This window comes from Elephantulus edwardii, unplaced genomic scaffold (genome assembly GCF_000299155.1).
Source record: "Elephantulus edwardii isolate Elephantulus edwardi_28Jun2011 unplaced genomic scaffold, EleEdw1.0 scaffold00052, whole genome shotgun sequence".
In the NCBI taxonomy this organism is placed as follows: Eukaryota; Metazoa; Chordata; class Mammalia; order Macroscelidea; family Macroscelididae; genus Elephantulus; species Elephantulus edwardii.
In genome coordinates this window covers 9,895,917-9,919,915 of record NW_006399802.1, presented here as the reverse complement: position 1 = coordinate 9,919,915, position 23,999 = coordinate 9,895,917, and positions in this window count along the sequence as shown.

Sequence of the window (23,999 nt, the reverse complement as noted above, 5' to 3'; positions counted from 1 at the left end):
CTGTTTTTCGGTTAGCAGCCCAGCACAGAAATGGTTTGCATCACACCAGTTTCCCAAAGATGCATTGTTGTTGTTGAGGATCATCGAGTCAGAACCAACCCATTGCTGACCCTGAAGGGTGTTTTCAGAGGCAGTTAATTGCATGAGAGGATATTGCCCATCTTTCACCCTGAGAACAGCTGGTGGATTCTAACTGCACACAGCTTCTTACCACTAGGCCACCAGAGCTCCCGGTTTTATCTGTAAGAAGGAAATGTGGTTGCATAGTTTCCTTGTTTTTCTCTTGATCCCTCAAAGTCAGAAAATAACTGCTGATGTTGATAGTCTAAGAAATTTCTTACACATAATAAAGAACATTATAACCAGCCGGCATGGCAGCTAACAGTTGTCACCTGTCTGGGACTTTCTCCTGCTCCCCACCGCCTTCTTTCTCAGTTTTGAGACAGATCAAAAAGTTTACTTCTAAAGAAGGAAAAACAGCTCATGTTACTAACCATCTTAACACCTATGACTAAATTTTAGAAGCTGAAATCCATAGAGAAAGGATGAGAAAAATAATATTAACTTTTGAGAAATATTTATACCTAGAAAATGTAAGTGTAGTGTATTGCTGCTTGTGAACATGCTACTGTAATTTATTGGAAGTCCACATTCCACTCACATAAATGTTGATAGATGTATTAATATGACAGTCACCAATGAGATTGCGTTATTAGTGGCAAAAAAGTTACCAATATTACGTAGGTAGTTTTATCTTAGCCTTGCTGTGTTTATGTTTTTAAAGACGTACAAAAGAAACAAAGGGAAAAGGAATATAAAGTATATCAAGAAATTGAATTATTTTAATCTGCTTTTTCCACAGACGGAATATTAACAGATGACAAATATCCTATCTCCAGCATAATATAGCTAAGCCTTAAATGAAAATCTCACTAAGTTTATCACTAATAGCAGACTGGAAGCACTGCTGATTGTTTTCTCCATTAACATGAACCTAATGTAAAATTATTAGTACTTCTCCAACTCCCTTTCAGGAGAATTAAATTCCTGAAAATACAAACACTTCATTGTTTTTCTGAATTATGCTTTGTATTTGTTTTAATGTATATCAGGTTATTGCCTTCATGTGTATTATTTATACAGACATAGATTTGGATGTGACCTGAAACGTTAAAGTACATTTTGATTGCAAACAATTAAAAAAATACTTGAGGTTTAGAATAAAGAATTCATATTAAGAAGAGTATGGCAAAGGATATTTTTCCCTGGTTCCTTCTTTCCACACCCCCTTCCTCTCTCTCTTTCTCCATCTTTTTCTTTAATTGAATTGTTTCATCTATTATTACCTTAGATACTATTGTTATTGTTAAGTGCTGTCGAGTCACTTGCAACTCATAGTGACCCTATGTACAACAGCCCTAAACCCTGCTCTCTTGTGCCAATCTTACTGTCTCTGACACACCTACTCCCATTACCCCAGTCACTGAATCCATCCATCTTATTGAGGGTCTTCCTCTCCTGCACTGTCCCTCTCCAAGGATTGGTCCCTCCTTGCAACATGTCTAAAATATGTCAGACGAAGCTTCAGATTCCTTGCCTCCAAGGAGCACCCTGGCTTCACTCTCTCCAGGATGAACCTATTAATTCTCTTAGCAGTCCATGGTATATTCAATATTCTTCTCCAATACCACAGCTCAAAGGCATCAATTCTCCTTCTATCATCCCTAGTCATTGGCCTGCTTTCTGATGCATAACAGGTTGCAAAGACCATGCCTTATATCATTACATTTATGTAAAAATAGTAGATATATTAATATATTAGGGAGCTCTGGTGGGCTAGTTGCAAGAAGATGTGTTGCAATCCTGAAGTTAAATTGTTCAAATACACCAGCTGCCCCTCAGAAGAAAGATAGGCAATCACCTCCATGTGATTAAATGGCTCTGAAAACCTGCCCGAGAATCATCTATAGGTTGGTTCTCACTTGATTGTACAAAATAATCAGCACATCAATATATTATGAATATGTATACCTGCTATCTAGATTTGCAAGGCTGTCAATTACACGGAAGGAGATTGCCCATTTTTCCCCCATGCAGCACCTAGCCAACTAGCTAGCCAGATAATTATGTTGTTGTTAGGTTCCATCAAGTTATATGAACCACATAGTGATCCTATGAACAATAGATCTGTACCTTGCCCTGTCTTTGTGCATCCTGACCGTCTCTGATGTGTTCCAGCCCATTGTGACAGTCATTGTGTCAATCCAGTCTGTTGTGGGGTCCTCCTCTCTTTCACTGACCCTCTACTTTTCCCAGCATGTTATCTTTTTTTCAAGGACTGACTTCTGATAACATTCAAAGTATGTGACATGAAATTTCACCCGTATTGCATCTAAAGAACACCCTGGCTGCACTTCCAAAAAGACAGACTTGTTTGGAGTTTTTGTTTGTTTGTTTTTTGCAATTCATGAGATATTCAGACCACTTTTTCAACACCACAATTCAATGCTGCCGATTCTGCTGGAGGTTCAGCTATGGATCGGTGTCTACTCAATGACACTCAACAATTTCCTTGTGCAATTTACAGAGTTTCTTCTGACTTTTGTTTTGGTCTTTTCTTTCTCCCCCATCTTTGCATATTTGATACACTGGACACTAATGTCTGAAGACTAGAGAAATTATGGGATGACATCATGGTCATCTTCCATGAAGAAAGCAAAAAATTATTGCAAAGTCAGGGAAGATCTGTATCTACATCTATCTATCAAATTCACCAGGTGCCACATGAAAGAGAGATGAGCAACCTCCTCTCCTGTGATAGACATTCTCTGAAAACCTACTGGCATGTCAGCTTGAGATGGTTCCTACTCAGTGGCACATACTACCCCTACCAAGAATACACGCACACAAAATTGAGAAAGCAGATTGTAGCATTGGTATATTATTGAGTTGAAATTAAAGTCAGACAGTGGTTATATGAAGTGATGGTAAATTTTGACCTGGATAAGGAGAGAAGGTAACATGAGTATATTTTCTGAAAGCTGGAACTTGACAGGTCTGCCTCATTTTTCCATGTCTAGGAAGTTTGCACATATTCTGCTTCTGACAGGGAGAGTCCTGCCCCATTTCTGCCACTGTTAGAAGACAATATTTGAGTTTCTCTTCTCTGACAGGCCTCTGCCTCACACAGGTTCCACTTTCACAAGTTTTACTGTATAATGGATTATTCATCCTCGAAGGGTTGAGATCTGGGTGCTAGAGGAAGTGAGCTGTAAATATTGAAAGTGGTAATTGAAGAATTTCAAATGAACAAATAATTGGTGTCTAAAAACTAGATCCCCTGGCAAATAAAATCTTAAAGTTTAAAGTCAAATTAGTTTGCACTTATGAATACATTCTCCTAAATTAAAGTTATTCCCCATTTACTATTTTTTTTTCTTTGTATCACCCAAGGATGGTTCTTGAAGTCTGCATAAAATTGGGGCTCCTACAGCTGTTGTTACTGAGGCACTGCTCCTTGGAAGACGTTCTATTTCTCTAGGGTTTCATAAATAATGTTAAATTGACACAAGTCTATGGTGTGCTTAATTTGAAGATTAGTCTAGCAAGTCAGAGTTAATGTATGAAAATTTGGAAATAGTTCAGTATTCATAGTAAGTACTCAAAAGCATTAGCAAATTGTAGTATTAAAATATTCTCTCTCTCATGCACACGTACCCATTGCCAGCTGGGTTGGAACTGGCTCACAGCTGACCCTCTGTGGGACTTCCGAGACTATAAATAACACAAGATGAGATGGCCTTTTTATTTTCTCTCCTCAGAGTGGTTGATGGATACCAAGAACCAGAGGGTGCAGCTCTTCCTTTGGCAGTACAAGTTCCTACAGACCACAGTCACTGAAGCGCCCTACTAGTACTACCATTGTGTGAAGTTTGGCCTTGGAACATATGTTCTTCATCCGTTTACTGTTACTTGTTGCTGTTGTTAAGTACTATCAAACTGTCAACAACTCGTATAAGCCTATGAGAAACAATTCTGAACTTTACCTCATCCTCCATTCTCAAGATCTCTGATATGCCGTAGCCCGTTGTTATAGTGACTGAGTCAAGCCATCTTGCTTACAGTCTTTCTCTGCCTACTCACTTTTCCCAGGCCTTTTCTGAGGACAACCCCTCCTGACTACATTCCCAAAGTATGTTATCTAGAAAGTAATCATTTACTTATTAATTTCAATTTCATGAATTGTTCCATATTTTGAGACAGTGAATTTAGCTCAAGATAGGGCAGGGGTCAGGGCTTTTGTACTTAGGGTCGCTATGAGTGTAGGCAACTCGATGGCACATAACAACAACAACAACATTATCTATACATATATCTATATCTATCTAGCTATCTATCTGCTAAATTTGCAACAGTTTTTCCAAGGCTCATAAAACAATGTGTTTATTGATGTAAGAATAGGCTGATGGAGTAGACTGAAAGCAGGAGTGGCATCCACTTCCTAAACAACATGCCTCTCGAAACTATGAACTTCGAGAAATGACAATAGCTATAGAAAGGCTTCAGGTCTTTTGTTCATAGGGTATCTATAAGTTGTGCTCAACTGGATGGCAATCAACAACAATAACAACAGCAATGGAATAGAAGTAAAAATCCAGAAACATATTTGTACATAATATTTGTAGTTAACTGATTTTTTTTTACAAATATGCCAAGGCTATTAATGAGGATGCAATAGTCTTTTCAACACCTGATCCTGATACAATGGGATCTCCAAATGCAGAAACAAGAGCGAGAGAGAGACATACAGACGTACACAGATAAAACACACACAAGCCTGGACGGTAATAATCATTAATGTGTTTGATTCCTAACCAAAAGTTTAGAAGTTTCAGTTTACTCACAAAAGGCTTGGAATTATGCTCACGGTTATCTATTTCCTAAAAATCATTTACTGAAGTCCCTAAGGATGACAGTTTTACTCTGACTCACATGACATTGACTTGTTAACAAGTGGTGTATACTCTCTTCCCTCTGACACCTGTGAGTTTGGTATTATTTTCCCCACTTCACAGTATGTTTTGAAGATTTTTTTTTTCAGTTTAGTTAATGAAAGACTTTCATTCTTTATAATAGCTTCATTGATTTTTCACTGTATGACTATATGTGCTATAATATTATAAGCAATTTTCTCTTAATAAATATTTATGATGTTTCTGTTCCTTTAATTTTTAGAATCAATGCTGCAAATAAAAATTCTTGTGCATATGGAATTTTTTTTTACATGAGTGAATGTATCTGTAGAAGAATACTTTAGAAACAAAATTGCTGGGTTAGATGACATGTTTATATATAATCTTGATAGGTATATTAATTGGTTTCCTCTAATGAGTGGGAGTTTATTAGCTTTTCATGACAGATTTAAAAATTCCATTTTTTCATATTTTTATCAATATATTATATTTCTAGCTTTTTAAACTTGTCACATTGTTAGGTAAAACAGTTTATCTCATGCTAGGTTTTTACTTGTGTTTCTTTTAATGTCACTAAGAATAAGTAATTTTCAAATGTTTACAAAATTTGTATTATCTCTTCTGTTAATTTAATATATCCTTTGTCCAATTTTCTTATGTTTGTATATTGTTGACAGGAAATAGCTTTTCACATAATAGAAAATGGATCTTCTGTGTCAAATAAAAGTTGCAAATATTTTCCCCAATTTTTAATTTTCTTTTTATTTTGATTTTTCAATTAATATTTTTACATTTAATTCAGATTATCAAAATTTTATGTGAGCTATTTTATAGCTTTTGAGTTTTGTTTCCTGTTAATAAAATCCTTCTACATTGACAATTATTGCCTTTCTTTTTTCTTTTAGTATTTTATGTTGGAAGCAGAAATGACATCCACTTCCTAAACAGCATGCCTCTGGAAACTCTATGAACTTTGAAAAACGATAGTTATAGAAAGACTTCAGGTCATTGGTTCATGGGGTTGCTTCACTCAATGGCAATCAACAACAACAAAGTTTTACCTGTCAGTTTGCACAATATGTCATTAATAATTTTGAAGTTATAACAAACTGTGGCTGACTCTGAGAGGAATGGGAATCCCAGAGCACTTGATCGATCATGCTAATGCAAAACCTATACTTGGACTAGGAGGCAGTTGTCAGAACAGAGCAAGGAAACACTGCATGGTTCAAAATTGGGAAAGGCCTATGCCAGGGATGGTTCCTATCTCCATACCTTTTCAACCTGTATGGAGAACAGATTATCCAAGAGGCTGGGCTCTATGTGGAGAAATGTGGGGTCAAGATTGGTGGAAGATCTCTCAACAATCTGTGTTATGCAAATGAAACATCCCTGCTTGCTGAAATTTAGGAGGACCTGAAGTGCTTGCTGCAGAGGGTCAAGGACTGCAGCCTCCAATATGGATTGAGGTTCAATATCAAGAAGACAATGATTCTCACTATTGGGCCAATTGGCAGCATCATGATGAATGGTGAAAAGATTGAGATTGTTCACAGTTTCAGTTTGCTTGTCTCCACAGTCAACACTCTTGACACCAGCAGCCAGGAAACTAAAAGATGTATTGTCATGGGAAAGTCTGCTGTTAGGGACCTCTCCAAAGTACTGAAGAGCAAGAGTGTCTCTCTGGAAACTAAGGTGCGTCTGATACAGGCCATGGTCTTTGCAATCACTAGTTATGCGTCAGAGAGTTGGACAATGACTATGGAGGATGGAAGGAGAATTGATGCCTTTGAGCTGTGGTGCTAGAGAAGAGTATTGAGGATACCATGGACTGCTAGGAAAACAAACAGATTCATCCTGGAGAGGGTTAAACCGGTCTGCTCCTTGGAGGCAAGGATTCTGAGGCTTCATCTAACATACTTTGGACATGTTGTAAGAAGGGACCGGTCCTTGGAGAGGGACATCATGCCTAGGAGGGTGGAGGTACGGCGCAGGAGGGGAAGGCCCTCTATGAGGTGGATTGATTCAGTGACTAGGGTAATCAGGATGGGTGTGTCAGAGACAGTGTAATTGGCACAAGACAGAACAGGGTTTAGGGCTGTTTTACATAGGGTCACTATGAGTCGCTAGTGACTCAAGGGCACATAACAACAACAGCAACAACAACAACTATCTCTTGTTCCCCATCTCTCTTTGTGGTTGAGTGAGTTTCACTACTTAGCGGACACTCCAGTGGGTTTCCAATGCTATGAATCGTGTAGGAGGAGACTGCCCACCTTCTCCCTTGGAGGATAATTGGTAGATTCGGGCTGGCAGAGGAGCACAGCTTCTCGGTCTGCAGAGTAATTCTCTACCGATTGCATCACTAGAGAGAAATCTAAAGAAAAAAAGAAATACACATTTAGTATTTAAAGTATTTTCATTTCGTATAAATTTATTTTACATTCTCTTCTGGGACATTAAGCTTTTTAAATTTTATTTGAGTAGATGCGATGATATATGTTGAAAATATTTGATATCATCATTAAATTCTCAGGGGACATGCTACCGAAGCTTTTATACAAGTTTTTCATTATTAATGTTTCTACTAACAAATGTATGTGCAATCAAATTGAGTATGACAGGCATATGGAGTGTCTATTTCAGACTGGATGCTATGCTGAACTCTGGAACCACCATATATGCTAATATATTAATTTTCATAGGTTGAAGAGTTAATAGTTTTATTAATCCTCTTCCATGTAAAAAATATAACAATGAAGTCATTTTTTTAGATGACATTTTGAGAAAAATCAAAGCAAGGAAGTTGTATTTGGATCCCTGTAATAGTCAATGACAACGTTGCTTACAACTTTCTGGGAAAATCAGCATTTCTTTATTCATGACGTGTTATTTCCAGACTTTAACTGGTTGATAAATGCCAAACGCAGCATGCCCAAGACATTAGGCAGAACTGCAGAGCGGATATGAGATGGTAGAGAAATAGGTTAAAAATGATTTCAAACCAGTATCGTGGTATGCAATATGCCATATCAGTATGCATGTAAGGGGGAAAGTTAAAGTCGGCCTCATTGGTCACATTTGCACCGCAAATGTTCATGGCTCTTGCTTGCTCACAAGTGCCGCAAACTACAGCTATGTTTTCTCTCTTCCATCTGTCTGTATAATTTGGAAATAGAGCTGCTAGTTCCTTTCACATTCTTTGTATTCCCTTATTTTTCTAAATTAACTATACTGATGCTTTAGCTTGAAAATTTTCATAACCTTTTTCTATACTGTGTATAAGGTATATCATACAACCTGTGACAGGTGAAAGACTCCAAGATAAAGAATTCTTACTTTTGCCAGATTTTACTCCCCGATGTTTCCCTAGCTTTGTCTCCTCTTGGCACAGAATCTAATAATGCTTGAGTGCCCTGTTTCTGGTATTGAATTATAGCAATGACTAAAAGGTTTCTTCCATGAAAGAACTGAAAAAAAGACACTGTTAAGAAAATGAAAACAATAGAAAGTCTTTGTGTAAAATAGAGCTATAAAGTTCACCAGACATATTTGCATAGAAGGCCTAGGAGAAGCAACAGAATAAGGGTTCCGAGAAATTTCTTCGTATTCTTTCTAAAGACACTAGTTATAATCCTTGAAAAAGACTCGAGTCAGCCTTTTCCTTCATTTCTCCATAATTGCTATCAGAATTATGTATCATCAGTATCCTTTTGTTTTTAATAACAACTCTGTAGATACAATCCACATATTATAAAAATTGCCTAATTTTTATGCAATTTGGTTATTTTTAGTTTGTTCAGAGAAGTGTGAAATAATCACCACAATGTTTTCATCACTCTAAAAAAATGCCTTACTTAACAATAATTGCATATTCCTTTTTTTCCTTTAGCATGCAACAACTACTCTGATTTTTATTTCAGGGCATTTTATTTATATGGATTCATATGAAATATAATCTCTTATATTTTGACTTGTTTCCTAATTTGTCCATACTGTAGCATGGATCATTATGTCGTTCTTTTTATGGTTTAATAATATTAACTTACATAACTACAAAACTATCACTTGTTATGCATCAGAGAGTTGGACAATGACTAAGGAGGATAGAAGGAGAATTGATGCCTTTGAGCTATGATGCTGGAGAAGAGTATTGAGGATACCATGGACTGCTAGGAAAACAAACAGATACATCCTGGAAAGGGTCAAAGTGGGCGGCTCCTTGGAGGCAAGGATTCTGAGGCTTCATCTCACATACTTTGGACACGTTGTAAGGAGGGACTAGTCCTTGGAGAGGGTCATGGTTGGGAGGGTGGAGGAACAGCATAGGAGGGGAAGGCCCTCTATGAGGTAGATTAGTTCAGTGACTGGAGTAATCAGGATGGGTGTAGTCAGAGACGGTGCAATTGGCACAGGACAGAGCAGAGTTTAGGGCTGTTGTACATAGGGTCGCTATAATATATGGCACATAACAACAACAACAACAACTACAAAACTTATTTATCAATTAGTTCATGAACATTTGAGTTGTTTCCACTTTTGAGCTACTATGTGTCAGAGACACTCAGAGACAAGTTTTATTGTGGACACACTTTTCTGTTTTCCTTGATATAAACTAAAGAATGGAAATGCTGAGGTTGAAAAAGTTGGTTATTAAAAAAAAAAAAGTTGGTTATTAAAAAAAAAAAGAAAGAAATGCTGAGGTCATATGGTAATTTGACATTTAAAATACTGAGGAACTGGTATGTTGTTTTCCAAAGAAGCCACTCTCTTTTACAATGCCACTGAAAATATAGGTTTCTAAATTACCACAATCTCTTAAATATTTATGATTATGTTTTAATTTCTTTAAAAAATATTTAATCATAATAGTGGGTATAAAGTGATACCTCATTAAAATTTTCATTTACATTCTCTTAATTATTCATGATCTGGACCATCTTTCTACATGCTTATCAATTCTATATGTGTTCTAATACTTTGCTCATTGTGTAACAGTCCTAGTCTTGAATTTGACCCCTCCTTGTTGTAGTTGTTAGTCATTGAGAGTCTACAACTCATAGAAACACAATGAACAACATAACTGAATCTTACTCTATTGTGTACCATCCTTCTAGTCTCTGATGTACTTGAGCCCATTGTTACAAGCACTATGTCATTATTTATTTGTTTTTGCATGGCTTTTTTCAGTTTATTGTATGAAAGCGTTACCCAGGTCCAAATTGAAAGTGGACCCCAAATGGTTACATTATACAAACTGAAGTTTTAAACTTGTGACAAGGGACAGAAGGGAAATTTTCTACTCATTGCAAGGAAATCCTCACTTAAGCTTCAGTGAACACAAGCACTTAAAACCCATGAACCTTCAGCTGGTCGCCCTTAGCCAGTATCATCTGAATAATGCAGATTGTTAGAGATTACATAAAGGACATCATAATGAAGGAAACAAACGGTCTTTCAAAAGAGAGTCAAGAAAGAAAAGACCAGAATGGAGGTGTGGAGACTGAAACTTTCACCTAACAATATGTATTTCTTCATCATTGCTTTACTGAGTTGACTAAATATTGTGGACATTTTCCTTCACATAAATTTATTGAACATTTATTTGCCAAAATGCTTTGAATTGTGACAGAGTTACTGTTGGAATGGACTCACAGTGACTCCACGACCAACAGATTTGAGATTTGCCCCATCCTGTATCATCCTCAGGACCTCCAGCATGTTAGAGGTCATTGTGAAAGTCACTGTGCCAATCCATCTTGCTGAGGATATTCCTTCTTCTCTGACTCTTCACCATTCTTCCCCTCTACAGACTGACACTGCCAGAGAACATCCACACATTATGTGACGCAGTTTCACCACCCCATTTCTTAACAAGTGTCCTGTCTATACTTCCTCCAAAACAGATTTGTTTGTTCTTTTGTCAGTCCATGAGCTATTCAGTACCTTTGTACAAGACCACATTTCAAAGGTACTTACTCTTCTACCACCCTTTCCATGGTTCAGCTTTCAGATGCATAGAAAGCAACTGAAAATGCTATAAGTTAGATCAAGCATATCTTAATCATTAAACAGATATCATTGCTCTTTAGCACTTTTGAAAGCTCCTTTACAACAGATTTTCCCAATGAACACATATTTTTAATTTTGGACTGCTATATAGATTGTGTATACAAGTAAAATGAAATCATTGGCAGCATCAATCTTTTTTTCTATCTACCATTATGTTGCATATTGGTCCAATGGTAAGGATTTTGTTTTCTTGATCTTGAGAGGTAATCCATGTTGATTTTCTGCAGTCAGTATTTCACATCTTTTTCACTTTCTACAAGCAAGACTTCTTCCAATCCTGATGCTACACTCTTCTTCATAGAGTTTAGCATCTTGAATGACTTTTTTAGTACATAGATTAGATAGGCATGGAGAAAAGATACACACTGGCACACACCGTTCCTGATTTTAAACCATCAAGCGTTCCTTTGTTTTGTTTGAAAAACTACATTTTGTTCTAGGTATCCATTCTTCTCAATGTTATCTAGAATTTGTTGTGACTCACATAGTTGAATGCCTTTGCACAGTTAATAAAACACAAGTTAACATCTCAGCCAAGATCATCAACAAGGATTTCCTTCATTCTACTGTCTCTTTTATTTCCAGATTTAATTTCTGATAATTCTCCATTGATGTACAACTCTATCCATTTAAAAATAATCTTTAGTAAGATTTTACTTGTGTATGATGCTCATGATAGATTCTAATTATATTGTTTTATGATTTACACACTCTGTTGGATCACCTTTTTAAGTAATAGAAACAAACATATATCTCTTCCAGTCAATTGGTCAGAAAACTATGCTCCAAATTTCTTGGTATAGGCTAATGAACACATCCAGTGTTGCATTTTGTGATGTTGTTGCTGTTGTTATGTGCTGTCGTGTCACCTGCAACTCATAGCGACACTATGTACAACAGCCCTAAACCCTAATCTATCCTGTGCCAACCTTATTGTCTCTGACACACCGATCCCCATTTCCCCAGTCACTGAATCAATCCATTTCATCAAGGGGCTTCTTCTCTGACTTTGTCCCTCCACCCTTTCAACCATGACATCCTTCTCTAAGAACTGGGTCCCTCTTTGCAACATGTTCAAAGTATGTCAGATGAAGCTTCAGAACCCTTGCTTCCAAGGTGCAGCCTAGTCTCACCCCTTCTAGAGAGAGCCTTTGTTCTCCTAGCAGCGATAGAGTACTGAAAAAAAAATACAGGTGTATCTGTTTTATTATAAGTGTCAGATAATAACAAAATAAATAAACATGGGCAAACAGATAATGAAAACTTATATTAATAAATCAGAATAGTAAAATCAGTAACTAGAAGGCATAATTTTGAGAGCCTTATTTAGGGTATTTTATTTGGCTGCAGATTCAACACAAACATAGGACCACATAAGGTAAAGCAAGCTTTTGTTTTATTGTGCATAGGGTGGTAATGAGTTGAACCTGGCTCCATAGCACATAACAAAAGAGAAACAACAGTAGGTTACAGGAAATAAAGAGACAAGACAGTATATAGAGAACAACACAGTGGATTAATAATGCTTGGGATTCTTAGGAGAAATAAAGACGGAAGATATAAAATTAAAGAGAGGAGGAAAATCAGAGGCTTTTTTAGGTGTCATGGGGTTGACTCTGATTCATAGTGACTCTATGAACAACAAACCGAAACCTTGTCCAATTCTACTACACCATCTTCACAGTCTCTATTTGGGCGATGCTCAAGCCCATTGTAGCAATCTCTCTGTCAATTTGTCTTATTAATGGTCTTTTTTCCCCAATTCACTGACCTTCTCCTTTTTTAGGCATAAATCCAAACAGAAGAGAGAAAGAAAAGAATTCCTAGGTTACCTATTTAACTGAATTCTTGATTGTTCAAGAAAATAATACATTTTTACCCATATTGTCCCTAAAACTTAGTTGCTTATTATTTCCTAAAACTAGTGTTAATTTTTGCCTAGTCTACTAATCTTTATAAGTATATTGTATTATTTACTATATTTTGCAAATATGTTGCTTCAAAACTCTCCCTTCTCAGGAGGACTTACGACATATCAAAATTTTCCCAAGGGATTTGGACTGCTAGTTTATTTTATAGTGACAGCCATTCTGACAAGGACTTAATTATTTTAAGTTCCTGTATAATGGTTCTCTTTGACAACATGTGTAAATCAAATAAAGCATTATAAGTTATTAGTCTTTCATTCTGGTTGACATATGTATATTTGTTAGTAAATATATTAGTATATTTATAGATAATAATGAAGAGAGTATCATTACTGCTGGGATTATTCTAGCCAATGGATACACTAAGCAACTGCTTACCTCTCATAAAATTAGATCCAAGGTCATGAGTTTTCAAATTAGTCCCACTATTAAAATAGTCTATATTCTACATTTTCCATTACAAAAATACAGAAATACTGCTTGATAAAGAAGGGCCATTTTACTCAATATGAGTCATATAGTCCGTCCTAATTTTGTCAATAACAAGCTCTTTAATGCTTTTAAGTTATTTCTCCTATTCATATTTCAGTTTCCTCATCTGTCAACATTTAGATCAACACTTGGAAGCAGGAGTGGCATCCACTTCCTAAATAACATGCCTCCAGAAACTATGAACTTTGATAAGTATCGATAGTTGTAGAGGGGCTTCAGGTCTTTTGTTCACAGAGTTGCTATGAGTCATGCTTGACTCGAAGGCAATCAACAACAAGAATATTAACATTATGAATTAGGTGAACTCTAAAGTAACTTAGTTGTGAAATTTTGAGATTGTATTTATTTTCAATTGTCACCAGAAATATAACTAAGAAATGGAGGTTTCTCTTTCTTTTTCTCATGAACATCACATGTCATACTTATCTGTCCTCTACACTACATTCTGAGTATCTGATTCATGCTGTTGTTAGATGCTATCAAGTCAACCACAACTCATAATGAACATCAGACCTGAACATTCTCTTACCCTGTGTCATTCTAATGATCTCTGATATGCTAACTACTAGTTAAAGTATTGGTCACTTTCTAGATAATATCTTTTTTAAGAAAATTATCACATTTTGATAATAAAAACTTAGAATTACTGAGTATACTTCATACACTTGGAGTGGGACTCCAAGATTCTAGTTATAGCAGAGAAACAAAGTGGACCACTCTTCAGAACACTAGGGACCTGTTGGCATAGTAGGTTATGTTTTGGGCTGCTAACTGAAAGTTCAACAATTTTGTACTGTTGAGGGTTATCAGAAGTTGAAAAATGTTGACTCCATGATAATGGGCATTCTGGAAAATTAGAATACATTTTCTTTCACTATTTAGTTACATACTTTCTCAAGAAAAGAAAGCATTCAAATAAAGCTTATCTGCATTATGGATGGTCTTTCAAATATTTTGATTTCTCATTACTTACCTTCATGAAGAAAATGTATCAGAAAGTAATCCCCCCACATGCTTTCCCCCCCCAGATCTATAATGTTGTTGTTGTTACGTGCCATCAAGCCACTTGTGATTCATAGCAACCCTACGTACTCTATGTGGGTAAGAAATTTCAAAGTTTGTTTCTATAAATTTTATATTAAGAAATAATTACATAGCTAATTTCTACCCTCCAACACAGATCTTTTCAGCCAATTTGCTACCAACATTAATTTTGAGACCATTTCCTTTACAGGTATAGTTTTTATCCTTGTGCTCTAATTCACTCCTCAGGTTATAACTTTATTCTCATGGATATATTCAGTTCCATGTTTTCTGAGGATGAAGAAGACATCTTTTCATCAACTACTACTGCAAATTCTCCTTGGCAAGACAAGTATTATAAGAATCATCCATTAAATACTGAGTGGTGAAAATAGAGTATTCAAATTTTATGTGTTGATAAGTGATTATACTTTCAAACATGAAGCATCATATTCTAATTGTTACAATTACTGTGATAATATTGCTAATTGTTACTTTAAAAATATTGTGCAATGTTTATGTGAATCTGAATTCTATCTACATAATATCCACATTAAGAAGAGAAGAGGACACCAGGTCAAACTGGTGGCAGAGAGTACTTGAATTTTTCTATTTTTTTAATATAGACCAGTAGAAAAAGAAAGCTTATTGTTGTTAGGTGCTGTTGAGTCGAGTACAACTTATAGTGATCATATGAAAAAAAGATCTAAACCCTGTTCTATTCCGTACCATCCTCACACTTTCTGACACAAAAGAGCCCATTGCAGCAGTAACCGTGTCAACCTACTTAACTGAGGGTCTTACTCTCCTTCACCAACCATCCACCCTTCCCAGAATCATGTGGTAAGGAATTGCACTGTCAACACAAAAGTACACGGTTCGAATCCACCAACTGTTCCATGGGATGGGCAGCCTCCTCCCATGCAATTTACTGTCTCTGATGACCTGCTTGGGGGCCAGCTATGGGTTATTTATGAGTCAAGGTATACAACAATAATAACAACAACAACTGGTGACATAATCCATAGGGAGTTGCACTATTAACCCAAAGGTTGTAGCTCTCTGTTGGCTTGAATCCAAAAGTAACTCCATGGAGAAAGATTAACAATCTTCTCCTGTGGGGTTAACTGTCTTCAAGAATCTGTGGGAGGGATTATCTATGAGTTGGTTTTGACACCATAGCAATGAATTTTGGCCTTGAGTATAAAAAGACTAGAGCTTAGCCTATGTTTGGAAATTTTCCCTAATCACATTATCCCAAATAAAAATACTATATATTAAAAGGACAATTACATGCTTCTTGATGTTTTCACACTTTTAGAACACATATAGGTTGTGTTCACATGAGTGAACATCATATTTGGCCTCTTTCCCACCTCCTAACCATAGTCTTTAAGGGAAGTTTGATTTATTCATTCTCTGCTGAATTATGATCACATAAGTTCAAATCTTAGTGTTTGATTTATTCATGAACTCCAGGCCCTCCAGCAAGTATCCCATGACTCCAAAATTTTCTCCCGTGGGTACTCATTTGCTGATTTTTCAGTTAGAAAAGACTACATAGCTCCCAGTCTAAAGCAATTACCCATGACTTTGTTTCATATTCACTTGTTCCTCAACATCATTATGTTTAATGTTTCTTTTATCTTCCCTGGGTGGCTTGATTCACATTCACTTAGGGAAAATAAGATTCATGATCTCATGTTTAATATTCCAGTTGTGCATTAATGTTTCACATGTCTCTGAGCGTCAATATACCCTGTTGCTTGTGTATTGTGTGGAATCTCTATACATCCCAAGTACATACGTCCACTGTTAGAATAGTAAGGCAAGTAAACTATACAGTACTGCATTCCTCATCTACAGAGAGTTGTAAAATATTACATTTTTAAAAATTAAGGTTATTTCCCATTCATTAAAAATATTTATTTTAAGTGCTTATTGCAGTATTATGAACAAAGATGACTAAGAATCATTTTAGCCTCTTGGCAGTTTATTATCTCCTGACTTAAGTATAATAAAGTATACAGAGAGTATGAACAAAAAGTTCCCTGAAGGAAATATGACCAAAACGTTTTAGGGCATACAGCAATTAATTTTGATTGGAAGTTTGGAGAAATTCAGTAGTTTGCTGTGTCACATTAGCCTGACAAAAATTATTTTTCAAAGATATTTCCTTTTTATTTGAGTGTATAAAATCTTTTTTCTTTAGATAAACAAATTGACATCTTTAGACATGGAAAATATCTTCATCCTCTAAGACATCATTAACAGTAATAGACAATTCAAAATTCAAATCTTTCACAATGTCTCTTTATTATTAATGAGACAAAATGAATAGAAATGTCAGATACTCCTCCTGGAAATACAGAAAAGGTGAAAATGAGAAATTTGATTTGAGTTTTAATTTGTAAGTCTGGATATAATAAAACAAAGTACACTTTCTTTAATTTATCAGAAAAGTTGGATTACAGTTTCCACATTGAGTGACTTGTGGTATTTTAGATTCTACATTCGGTAGTTTTACAGCTGAAGTATTTGAGGAAGTAAATAATTTTAATTTGCTGTATTTCATTTGTTGTTTTTACTATCAATAGATATCTTTCAAAAAGAGTATCATCTTAACAATTGTATGAGATGTTATTAACATGTTTAGCATATATGTACTGGAAAAGAGAATGTTTATGATGGATGTGCGCTCTATTGAAATTATTTCCACTCCGTGGCTACTTTGAGTAACTGATCAACTGTTTTTGTTTTTCATTATTGCCTTCACCTTTTGAATGTTACCCTGAAAATGATCTAGGATTTGCTACTCTCAAAATAGACAGGAAAGAAATTTTTAAAAGTCTAACTTTGAACCCAAACTGCTGTGAACATGAAGTGATTTTAGTCTGAGGTTCTATACACTGCCCCCCCCTTTTTTTTTTTTGGTCTGAATATGGTAGAAGAATGTATGAGCCCTGTATTATGTGCTAGACTGCTGAGTGAAAGATCAGTAGTTCAAATTCACCAGCTGCTGTGTAAGGTAAGGCAGTCTCCTCCTATAAAGATTTATAGTCTCAAATCAAGTGGAGGGTTTGCATGAATTGAAACAGACTTGTCAGGTATTGCTATTGTGAGGTGCCACAGAGGGACTCCCAGGGACCCTACATACAGCAAACAAATGCCTTGCTCAATCCGTCACCATCCGCACAATCAAGTCTGTGCTTTAAGCTCATTGTTGCAGTCCCCAGACAATTCATCTTATTTTCCATTCTTCAGCTGGCCTTTACATTTCCAAGCATCATGCTCTTTCTAAGTAATGGCCCCTCTTGACAACATGCTCAAAGTTTTCTCACAATCTCCTTCAAAGGAGCACTCAGGCTGTACTTCTTCCAAGATTTCATAGCAAGAGGTGTTTTGTTTTATTTTTAAGGGGGATGGGGTGGAGGAAAGTGGGGACTTTTCTTTAAGACAAGACATCATCTATGTTACAGATGTAAATTTACTGGGTTACCTCTGCCCAATTCCTCACATCTCTAGTCATTAATGATAAAAACATTGCTGTAACTGCTGATAACTTATGATTTGATTGTTTAAAAAGAAATTAAAACCTGTTAGATAATGTTTTAAGAAGCTGTCAATGATGCAACAGAAGCTTGGCTGCTAACAGAAAAGTTGGCAGGTTGAACCCATGCAGTGACTATATGTTCCTATCATAATTGCAGCCTATAAAACCCAATGAGGCATTTTTGCTCCTTCATATGGGACTGCTATGAGCTCAACTTGACTAGTATCAGCAGCAACAATTGGTTATGTAACTGACTGAAAATGAAAGAGATTAAAGGGTTTACCCTCATGTATGGTGGGAAAATTGAGATGTTTTTATAGTCACTCTACAATATTCTATATTCTTTCAATATTTCAATTATTCCTTTTACCTAACCTAGTTTATATGACATGCAAATATTGATGATGACTTATTTTAACCATATGGACAGAATTTTGGTTTCACCTGATCAATTTTAAATTTTCTAGTGACAAAAAGCAGATGACTCAATCTTACTTTCTGAAAGTAAAGAGAACTTGAAATACTTGTTGCAGAAGATCAAGGAATGCAGCCTTTGGTATGGATTGCATCTCAATGTCAAGAAAACAAAGATTTCTTACCACTGTATTTATGGGCAGCATCATAATGGGTGGAGGGAAGGTTAAAATTGTCAATAGCTTCATCTTGCTTAGATCTACAATTATCACCCTTGCTACCAGCAGTCAGGAAATAAGGAGACACATTGCAATGGAAAAATAGGCAGTTAGGGACCACTCCTAATTATTGAGGAGTAATAATGTCACTTTGAGGACTAAGGTGTGTCTGATTCAGGCCATAGGTTTTCTGATTACTTGCTATGCATCTGAGATCTGAACAATGAATAAAGATAACAGAAAAGGAATAGATGCCTCTGAGCTGTGGTGTTGGCCAAGAGCCCTGAACATCCCATGGATGGCCAAGTGAATATACAGATATGTTTTAGAGAGGGTGCAGCTGGCAAAAATGATGAAGTTTCACCACACATACTTTGGGCATGTTGCTAGGAGGGACTATTTCTTGGAGAAGGACATGACATTGGGAAGGGTGAATGAAGGTCAGTGAAGGAGAAGAAGGCTCCCAACCAGATGGAATGACATGGTGACTGATGCAATGGTCTCTTGTGTGTCAGGAAGTGTGAGGATAGCACAGGATAAAACAAGGTTCAGATCTTTTGTTTATAGTATCACTATGAGTTGTACTTGACTTGATGGCACCTAACAATAACAAGTGACAATAAAGCAGAGTCCCTCTGTGGTGAAAACAGTGCATTCAGCTGTAACTGAAAGGCCCAACCAAGTCCACTCAGAAGCACTTGAAAAAGAAATGTGGTGATTTTGCTTCCCAAAAATCAGCCTCTGAAAACCTTATTGAGAACAATTCTACTTGGACACACTTGGAGTTACCATAGGTCAGGATCAGCTCAATAGCAATTGATGGTAAAAATAATAAAAGTGTTGTGTCTCTTTTGAGTCTTTGTGTCAGAGATATAGCAAAGCTCTTCCTGCATTTGGATGGTCCTCTCATTACTTTTCAAACATTTTCTACAAATCTCAAAGAAATGTTAATCAATATCTTTTTGATGAAGCACACATTTTTGGAATATATAAAGAAGAAGAAAAATCCTAACTTTCATGAATCATTGATTTTTACTTTGGCCCATTCATTGCAAATACAGTTATTAGGTATAGTGTCAGTTCATATATTTTCATATTCAATAGTTTTCTGAAGTCTCTGGTCTATACACACAGTCTATTAAAATCCAGCAGACTATTTACTTTCTCCAATCATTCATATGAGCATTTACTTGCCAAATGTTAATGTGACATCTGTTGTACCTAATTCCAGTAAATATTCAGGACTTTTATGCATACAAACAGTTTATCACACGTATGCCATCAATTTGCTCAGAAACGTGTCACTTGTGCAAATGGCCTAGAGCTCTGATTTACAAGGATTTTGCATCAAGTGAGAATGAAGCACTTTGATTCTAATGTTCTGGATTTTCAATCCAGATGTTTATAAACTCCCATGTTATTCACTGACCTCGCCAGTTTAAGGATATAAATAATTCTGTTTATAAACTCCTGACAAACACATGGACTTACTGTGGAAATGTCTGTAATAAGTTTAGACATATACATAGAATTTTTTAAAAATGAGGAAGAAATGTAAATATAAGCTAAAAGAAGAAAAATATATTAAAAAAACAAGTTGCTGTCAAGATAAGATTTTTAAGACCAGTCAAGCTATTAATACTTCAAGTGCTTCAGTTACATGAACCAAAGAAGTATGCTTTTAGTTCACTTAGCATAATGCTCTCCAGTTTCTCCCATGTTTTGTAGAGTTTTTCAAAATAGTTGCCTCTGGGAATTGCATAGTGTTCCATTGTGTGAATGTACCACAATTTCTCAATTCATTCACACTGGGCTGTTTTCAAATTCTTGTGATGGTGAATAATGCTGCTATAAACATTGGTGTACAAATCTCAGTTTGTGTCTCAGTTCTATTTTCCTTGTGGTATATTCTTAGTAGTTGAATAGCTGGATCATACAGAGTCTCATAAGGACAAATACTGCATAAGGTCATTATTGTAAAAATAGAAGAATAACAAGTAAAACAAATATGAGAGCCCAAAGGGTCAAGGTCCAATGATGATTAATTTTATAAAACATGACATATGGGAATGATTGTATGAAACACAGTATGAATGAAGAAATCCAAGGTATATGAACTTTGTAAGCAAACCAATTTAAAATAAAAAAAATACCTCAAAACCCAGCATTTGGCACAATTTTAAAAAGTGAAATAATCATAATAAAATGTGCTGTGCAATACTGATTATCAGTTACAGATTTTAAAAGATGTTCTGTTTGTTTTCAACTTTAAATAAATGTTTCTTATGTTTAGTCGAATATCTATCCAACTGAAAGCTCACCTAAAATTATTTTTCATATTTTTATGATCCTTAACCCCTAAAATCAAACTCTCTCCTCATAGCACTATGTAGGTTTTATAGACGTAATAGCAGTTGTAACTTTGTATTATTTGTATGATGACTTAGCAACCTTTGTGATTCCTTAAGAAAGATTAGCTCTAGGAGGACTGCGTTTTTCTTCATTCTTATTTGCTATTTTATCATCAGAGCCTAATAAAATCCCTTTCCATTGTAAGTGATGAACAAATACATAAGAGATACTATACTATTAATCAAGGTTTCATGATATCAAAAGATTGTGTTCTGCTAAAGCAGACAATTTGGAATATAAGATGATGGGATATGCATATGGTACAATTAGGAGATTTCCCCTCTGTTTTCTTGAAATAGCAGAAAGCTATTTTGGAAGGATATTTTATAAAGCAATTTTCAATATTAATACATGAAAGTTTTTATTTGTCAGATGAATTAAAAGCAAGCAAACAAAAATCCATTGCCATTTTAGTTATTTCAATTAGTGGTGACCCTACTGGCCAGAGTAGACAGGTCCCATAGGGTTTTCAAAGCTATAAATCTTTATGGAAACAGAATCCCATAGTTTTCTCCCACAAGAGTCGGCTATGATTTTTTAAGTCATAGTTATTATGTTCTTGAAATTTAAGGAGGAAAACAAAACAAAGTAAAAAAATAATCAAACTCATAAAGAATTAAGGTTTCAGTTTGTTTTATTTATGGAAGAGCTAAGATACTCTACAGCAGTTATTGCTTCTCTGGTTAAACATGGAACCAAATAGTTTCTCAATCACCCACAATATTAATCAGATACTCAAATACCCTATGATTGCATATTCATCCCTATTTTCTGAATTTAGAAGATACAATTCAGAATATCTTTTACACGTAAACTATTATTATGATTTCCCAGAAAGCTCTGGAAACACACAAAGATTTGTTTGTTTTCCCCCCTTCATAAAACGATATTAAAAGTAATAAAGTTTGTCTGTTGTGCTACTATCATAAGAATCGTAATGGAAAAATTGTTTGCTCCGAAAAAACTCTCAACTTTCCTCAGGCTGAACTGGTTTAGATAAAATATTATTACTGTAAGTACCCGGAAACTCTTTGTTATGGGAATTTCTTAGGAATTTTTATATGCTTCTTGTTGTCCATAACATGTTTTCACTCTCCAAAAAACACTCATCAGACTCTATGATGCAGTGATGTTATGTTTGTACCTCAGTAGAGAAGTTTATACTCCCACACTCTGATATTATATGTTACAAGAATAAATGAACTGCAGTATTACATCTCTGTAATTTATAGGTTATTTTTTAAAATTAATAGTTTAGTGTTTGCTGAATAAGGTGCCATTACAAATTGCAGGACACTGATTTTCTTCAACATTATAATCTAGTAGAACATGGATAGCCACACTTTTGAAATGTTTATTTTATGACACTTTGCTTTTATGAAAGATTTAATTAATATTTGTGTTAACCAAGTCCAAAATACTGAACAGCAATGATGTCAGTCTGGAGACTAAGGTGTGCCTGATACAGACCATGTCTTGTGATCAATATTGCTATGCATCAGACAGAGCTGGGCAATGACTAGGGATGATAGAATGAGAATTGATGCCTTTGAACTGTAGTGTTGGAGAAGAGTATTGAATATACTATGAACTGCTAAGAGAATGAACAGGTTTGTCCTGGAAAGGGTGAGATCAGGCTGCTCATTGGAGACAGGGATTCTGAAGCTTCGCCTGACATACTTTGGACATGTTGTCAGGAGGGACGGGTCCTTGGAGAGGGACGTCATGCTTGGGAGGGTAGAGGGACAGCTCAAGAGAGGAAGACTCTTGATGAGATGGATTGATTCAGTCACTAGGGTAATGAGGGTAGGTGTGTCAGAGACAAGATTGTCACAGGATAGAACAGGGTTTAGGGCTGTTGTACATGGGGTCGCTATGAATCACAGGTGATTTGATGGCACATAATGACAACAACAACAAGTAAAATAATCTGAAAATTATTTATCCTTGAAACAAACAGCAACAACAACATCAAAAAAAGGGAAAATCAGCAAGAAAATCACAGCCATTCTTACTTTTCTTAAGTAAATGAAAGCCTTAGTAAAAATGTCAACTTCAACATATTCACTGTCCATTTTACTTAGTGGCTTGATTAAGTCCCTCCTCTTTAAACACTCCTTCCTCCTTACTGAATGACCCAGGCATTTCCATCCAAATGACTAAACACAGTGTGTGTGTGTGTGTGTGTGTGTGTGTGTGTGTGTGTGTGTGTGAGATATTGATCTATATAGCCTCTAGTCTCTAGTCTCAACTAGTCATTCCCCTGACTTTAGATCTCATCCCTTGGCTATAAAAAAAAAAAAGTAATAAAAAAAAGGGTGGGGGAAAAGAACAAGAAAAAATCTTATTGCCATCAGTCAGAACCTAGTCAGATGAATTTCCCAAGAGTGTTTTTTGTTGTTGTCATGTGCCCCTAAGACAAACATGATTCATGAACTATGGCTCTGAACCTTGCCCCATCATGAACCAACCTCATCATCTCCGATATACCTGATCCTATTGTCACAGTCACTGTGTCAGTCCATATCATTGTTCCTCTCTTGTGCTACTTCCCAAGCATGACATCCTTCTCTAAGGACTGGCCCCTCTTGACAACATATCCAAAATATATGAACAAAAGTTTGAAATCCTTGGCTCCAAGGGGCAATCTGATTTCACCCTCTCGAGCACAGCCCTGTTTGTTCCCTTGGCAGTCAATACTCTTCTCCAGCACCACAGCTCAAAGACATTCATTCTTCTTCTGTCATTCCTAGTCATTGTTTAACTCTCAGCAAGCAATTGAGGAGACCATGACGTGGATCGGGTGCTCTCTAGTCTTTAGATTAACATCATTGCTCTAGAGAGGGCTTTCACAGCAGATATTCCCACTCTGACTCATCTTTTGATTTACTGACTCCTAGTGCCAAGGGTGCTG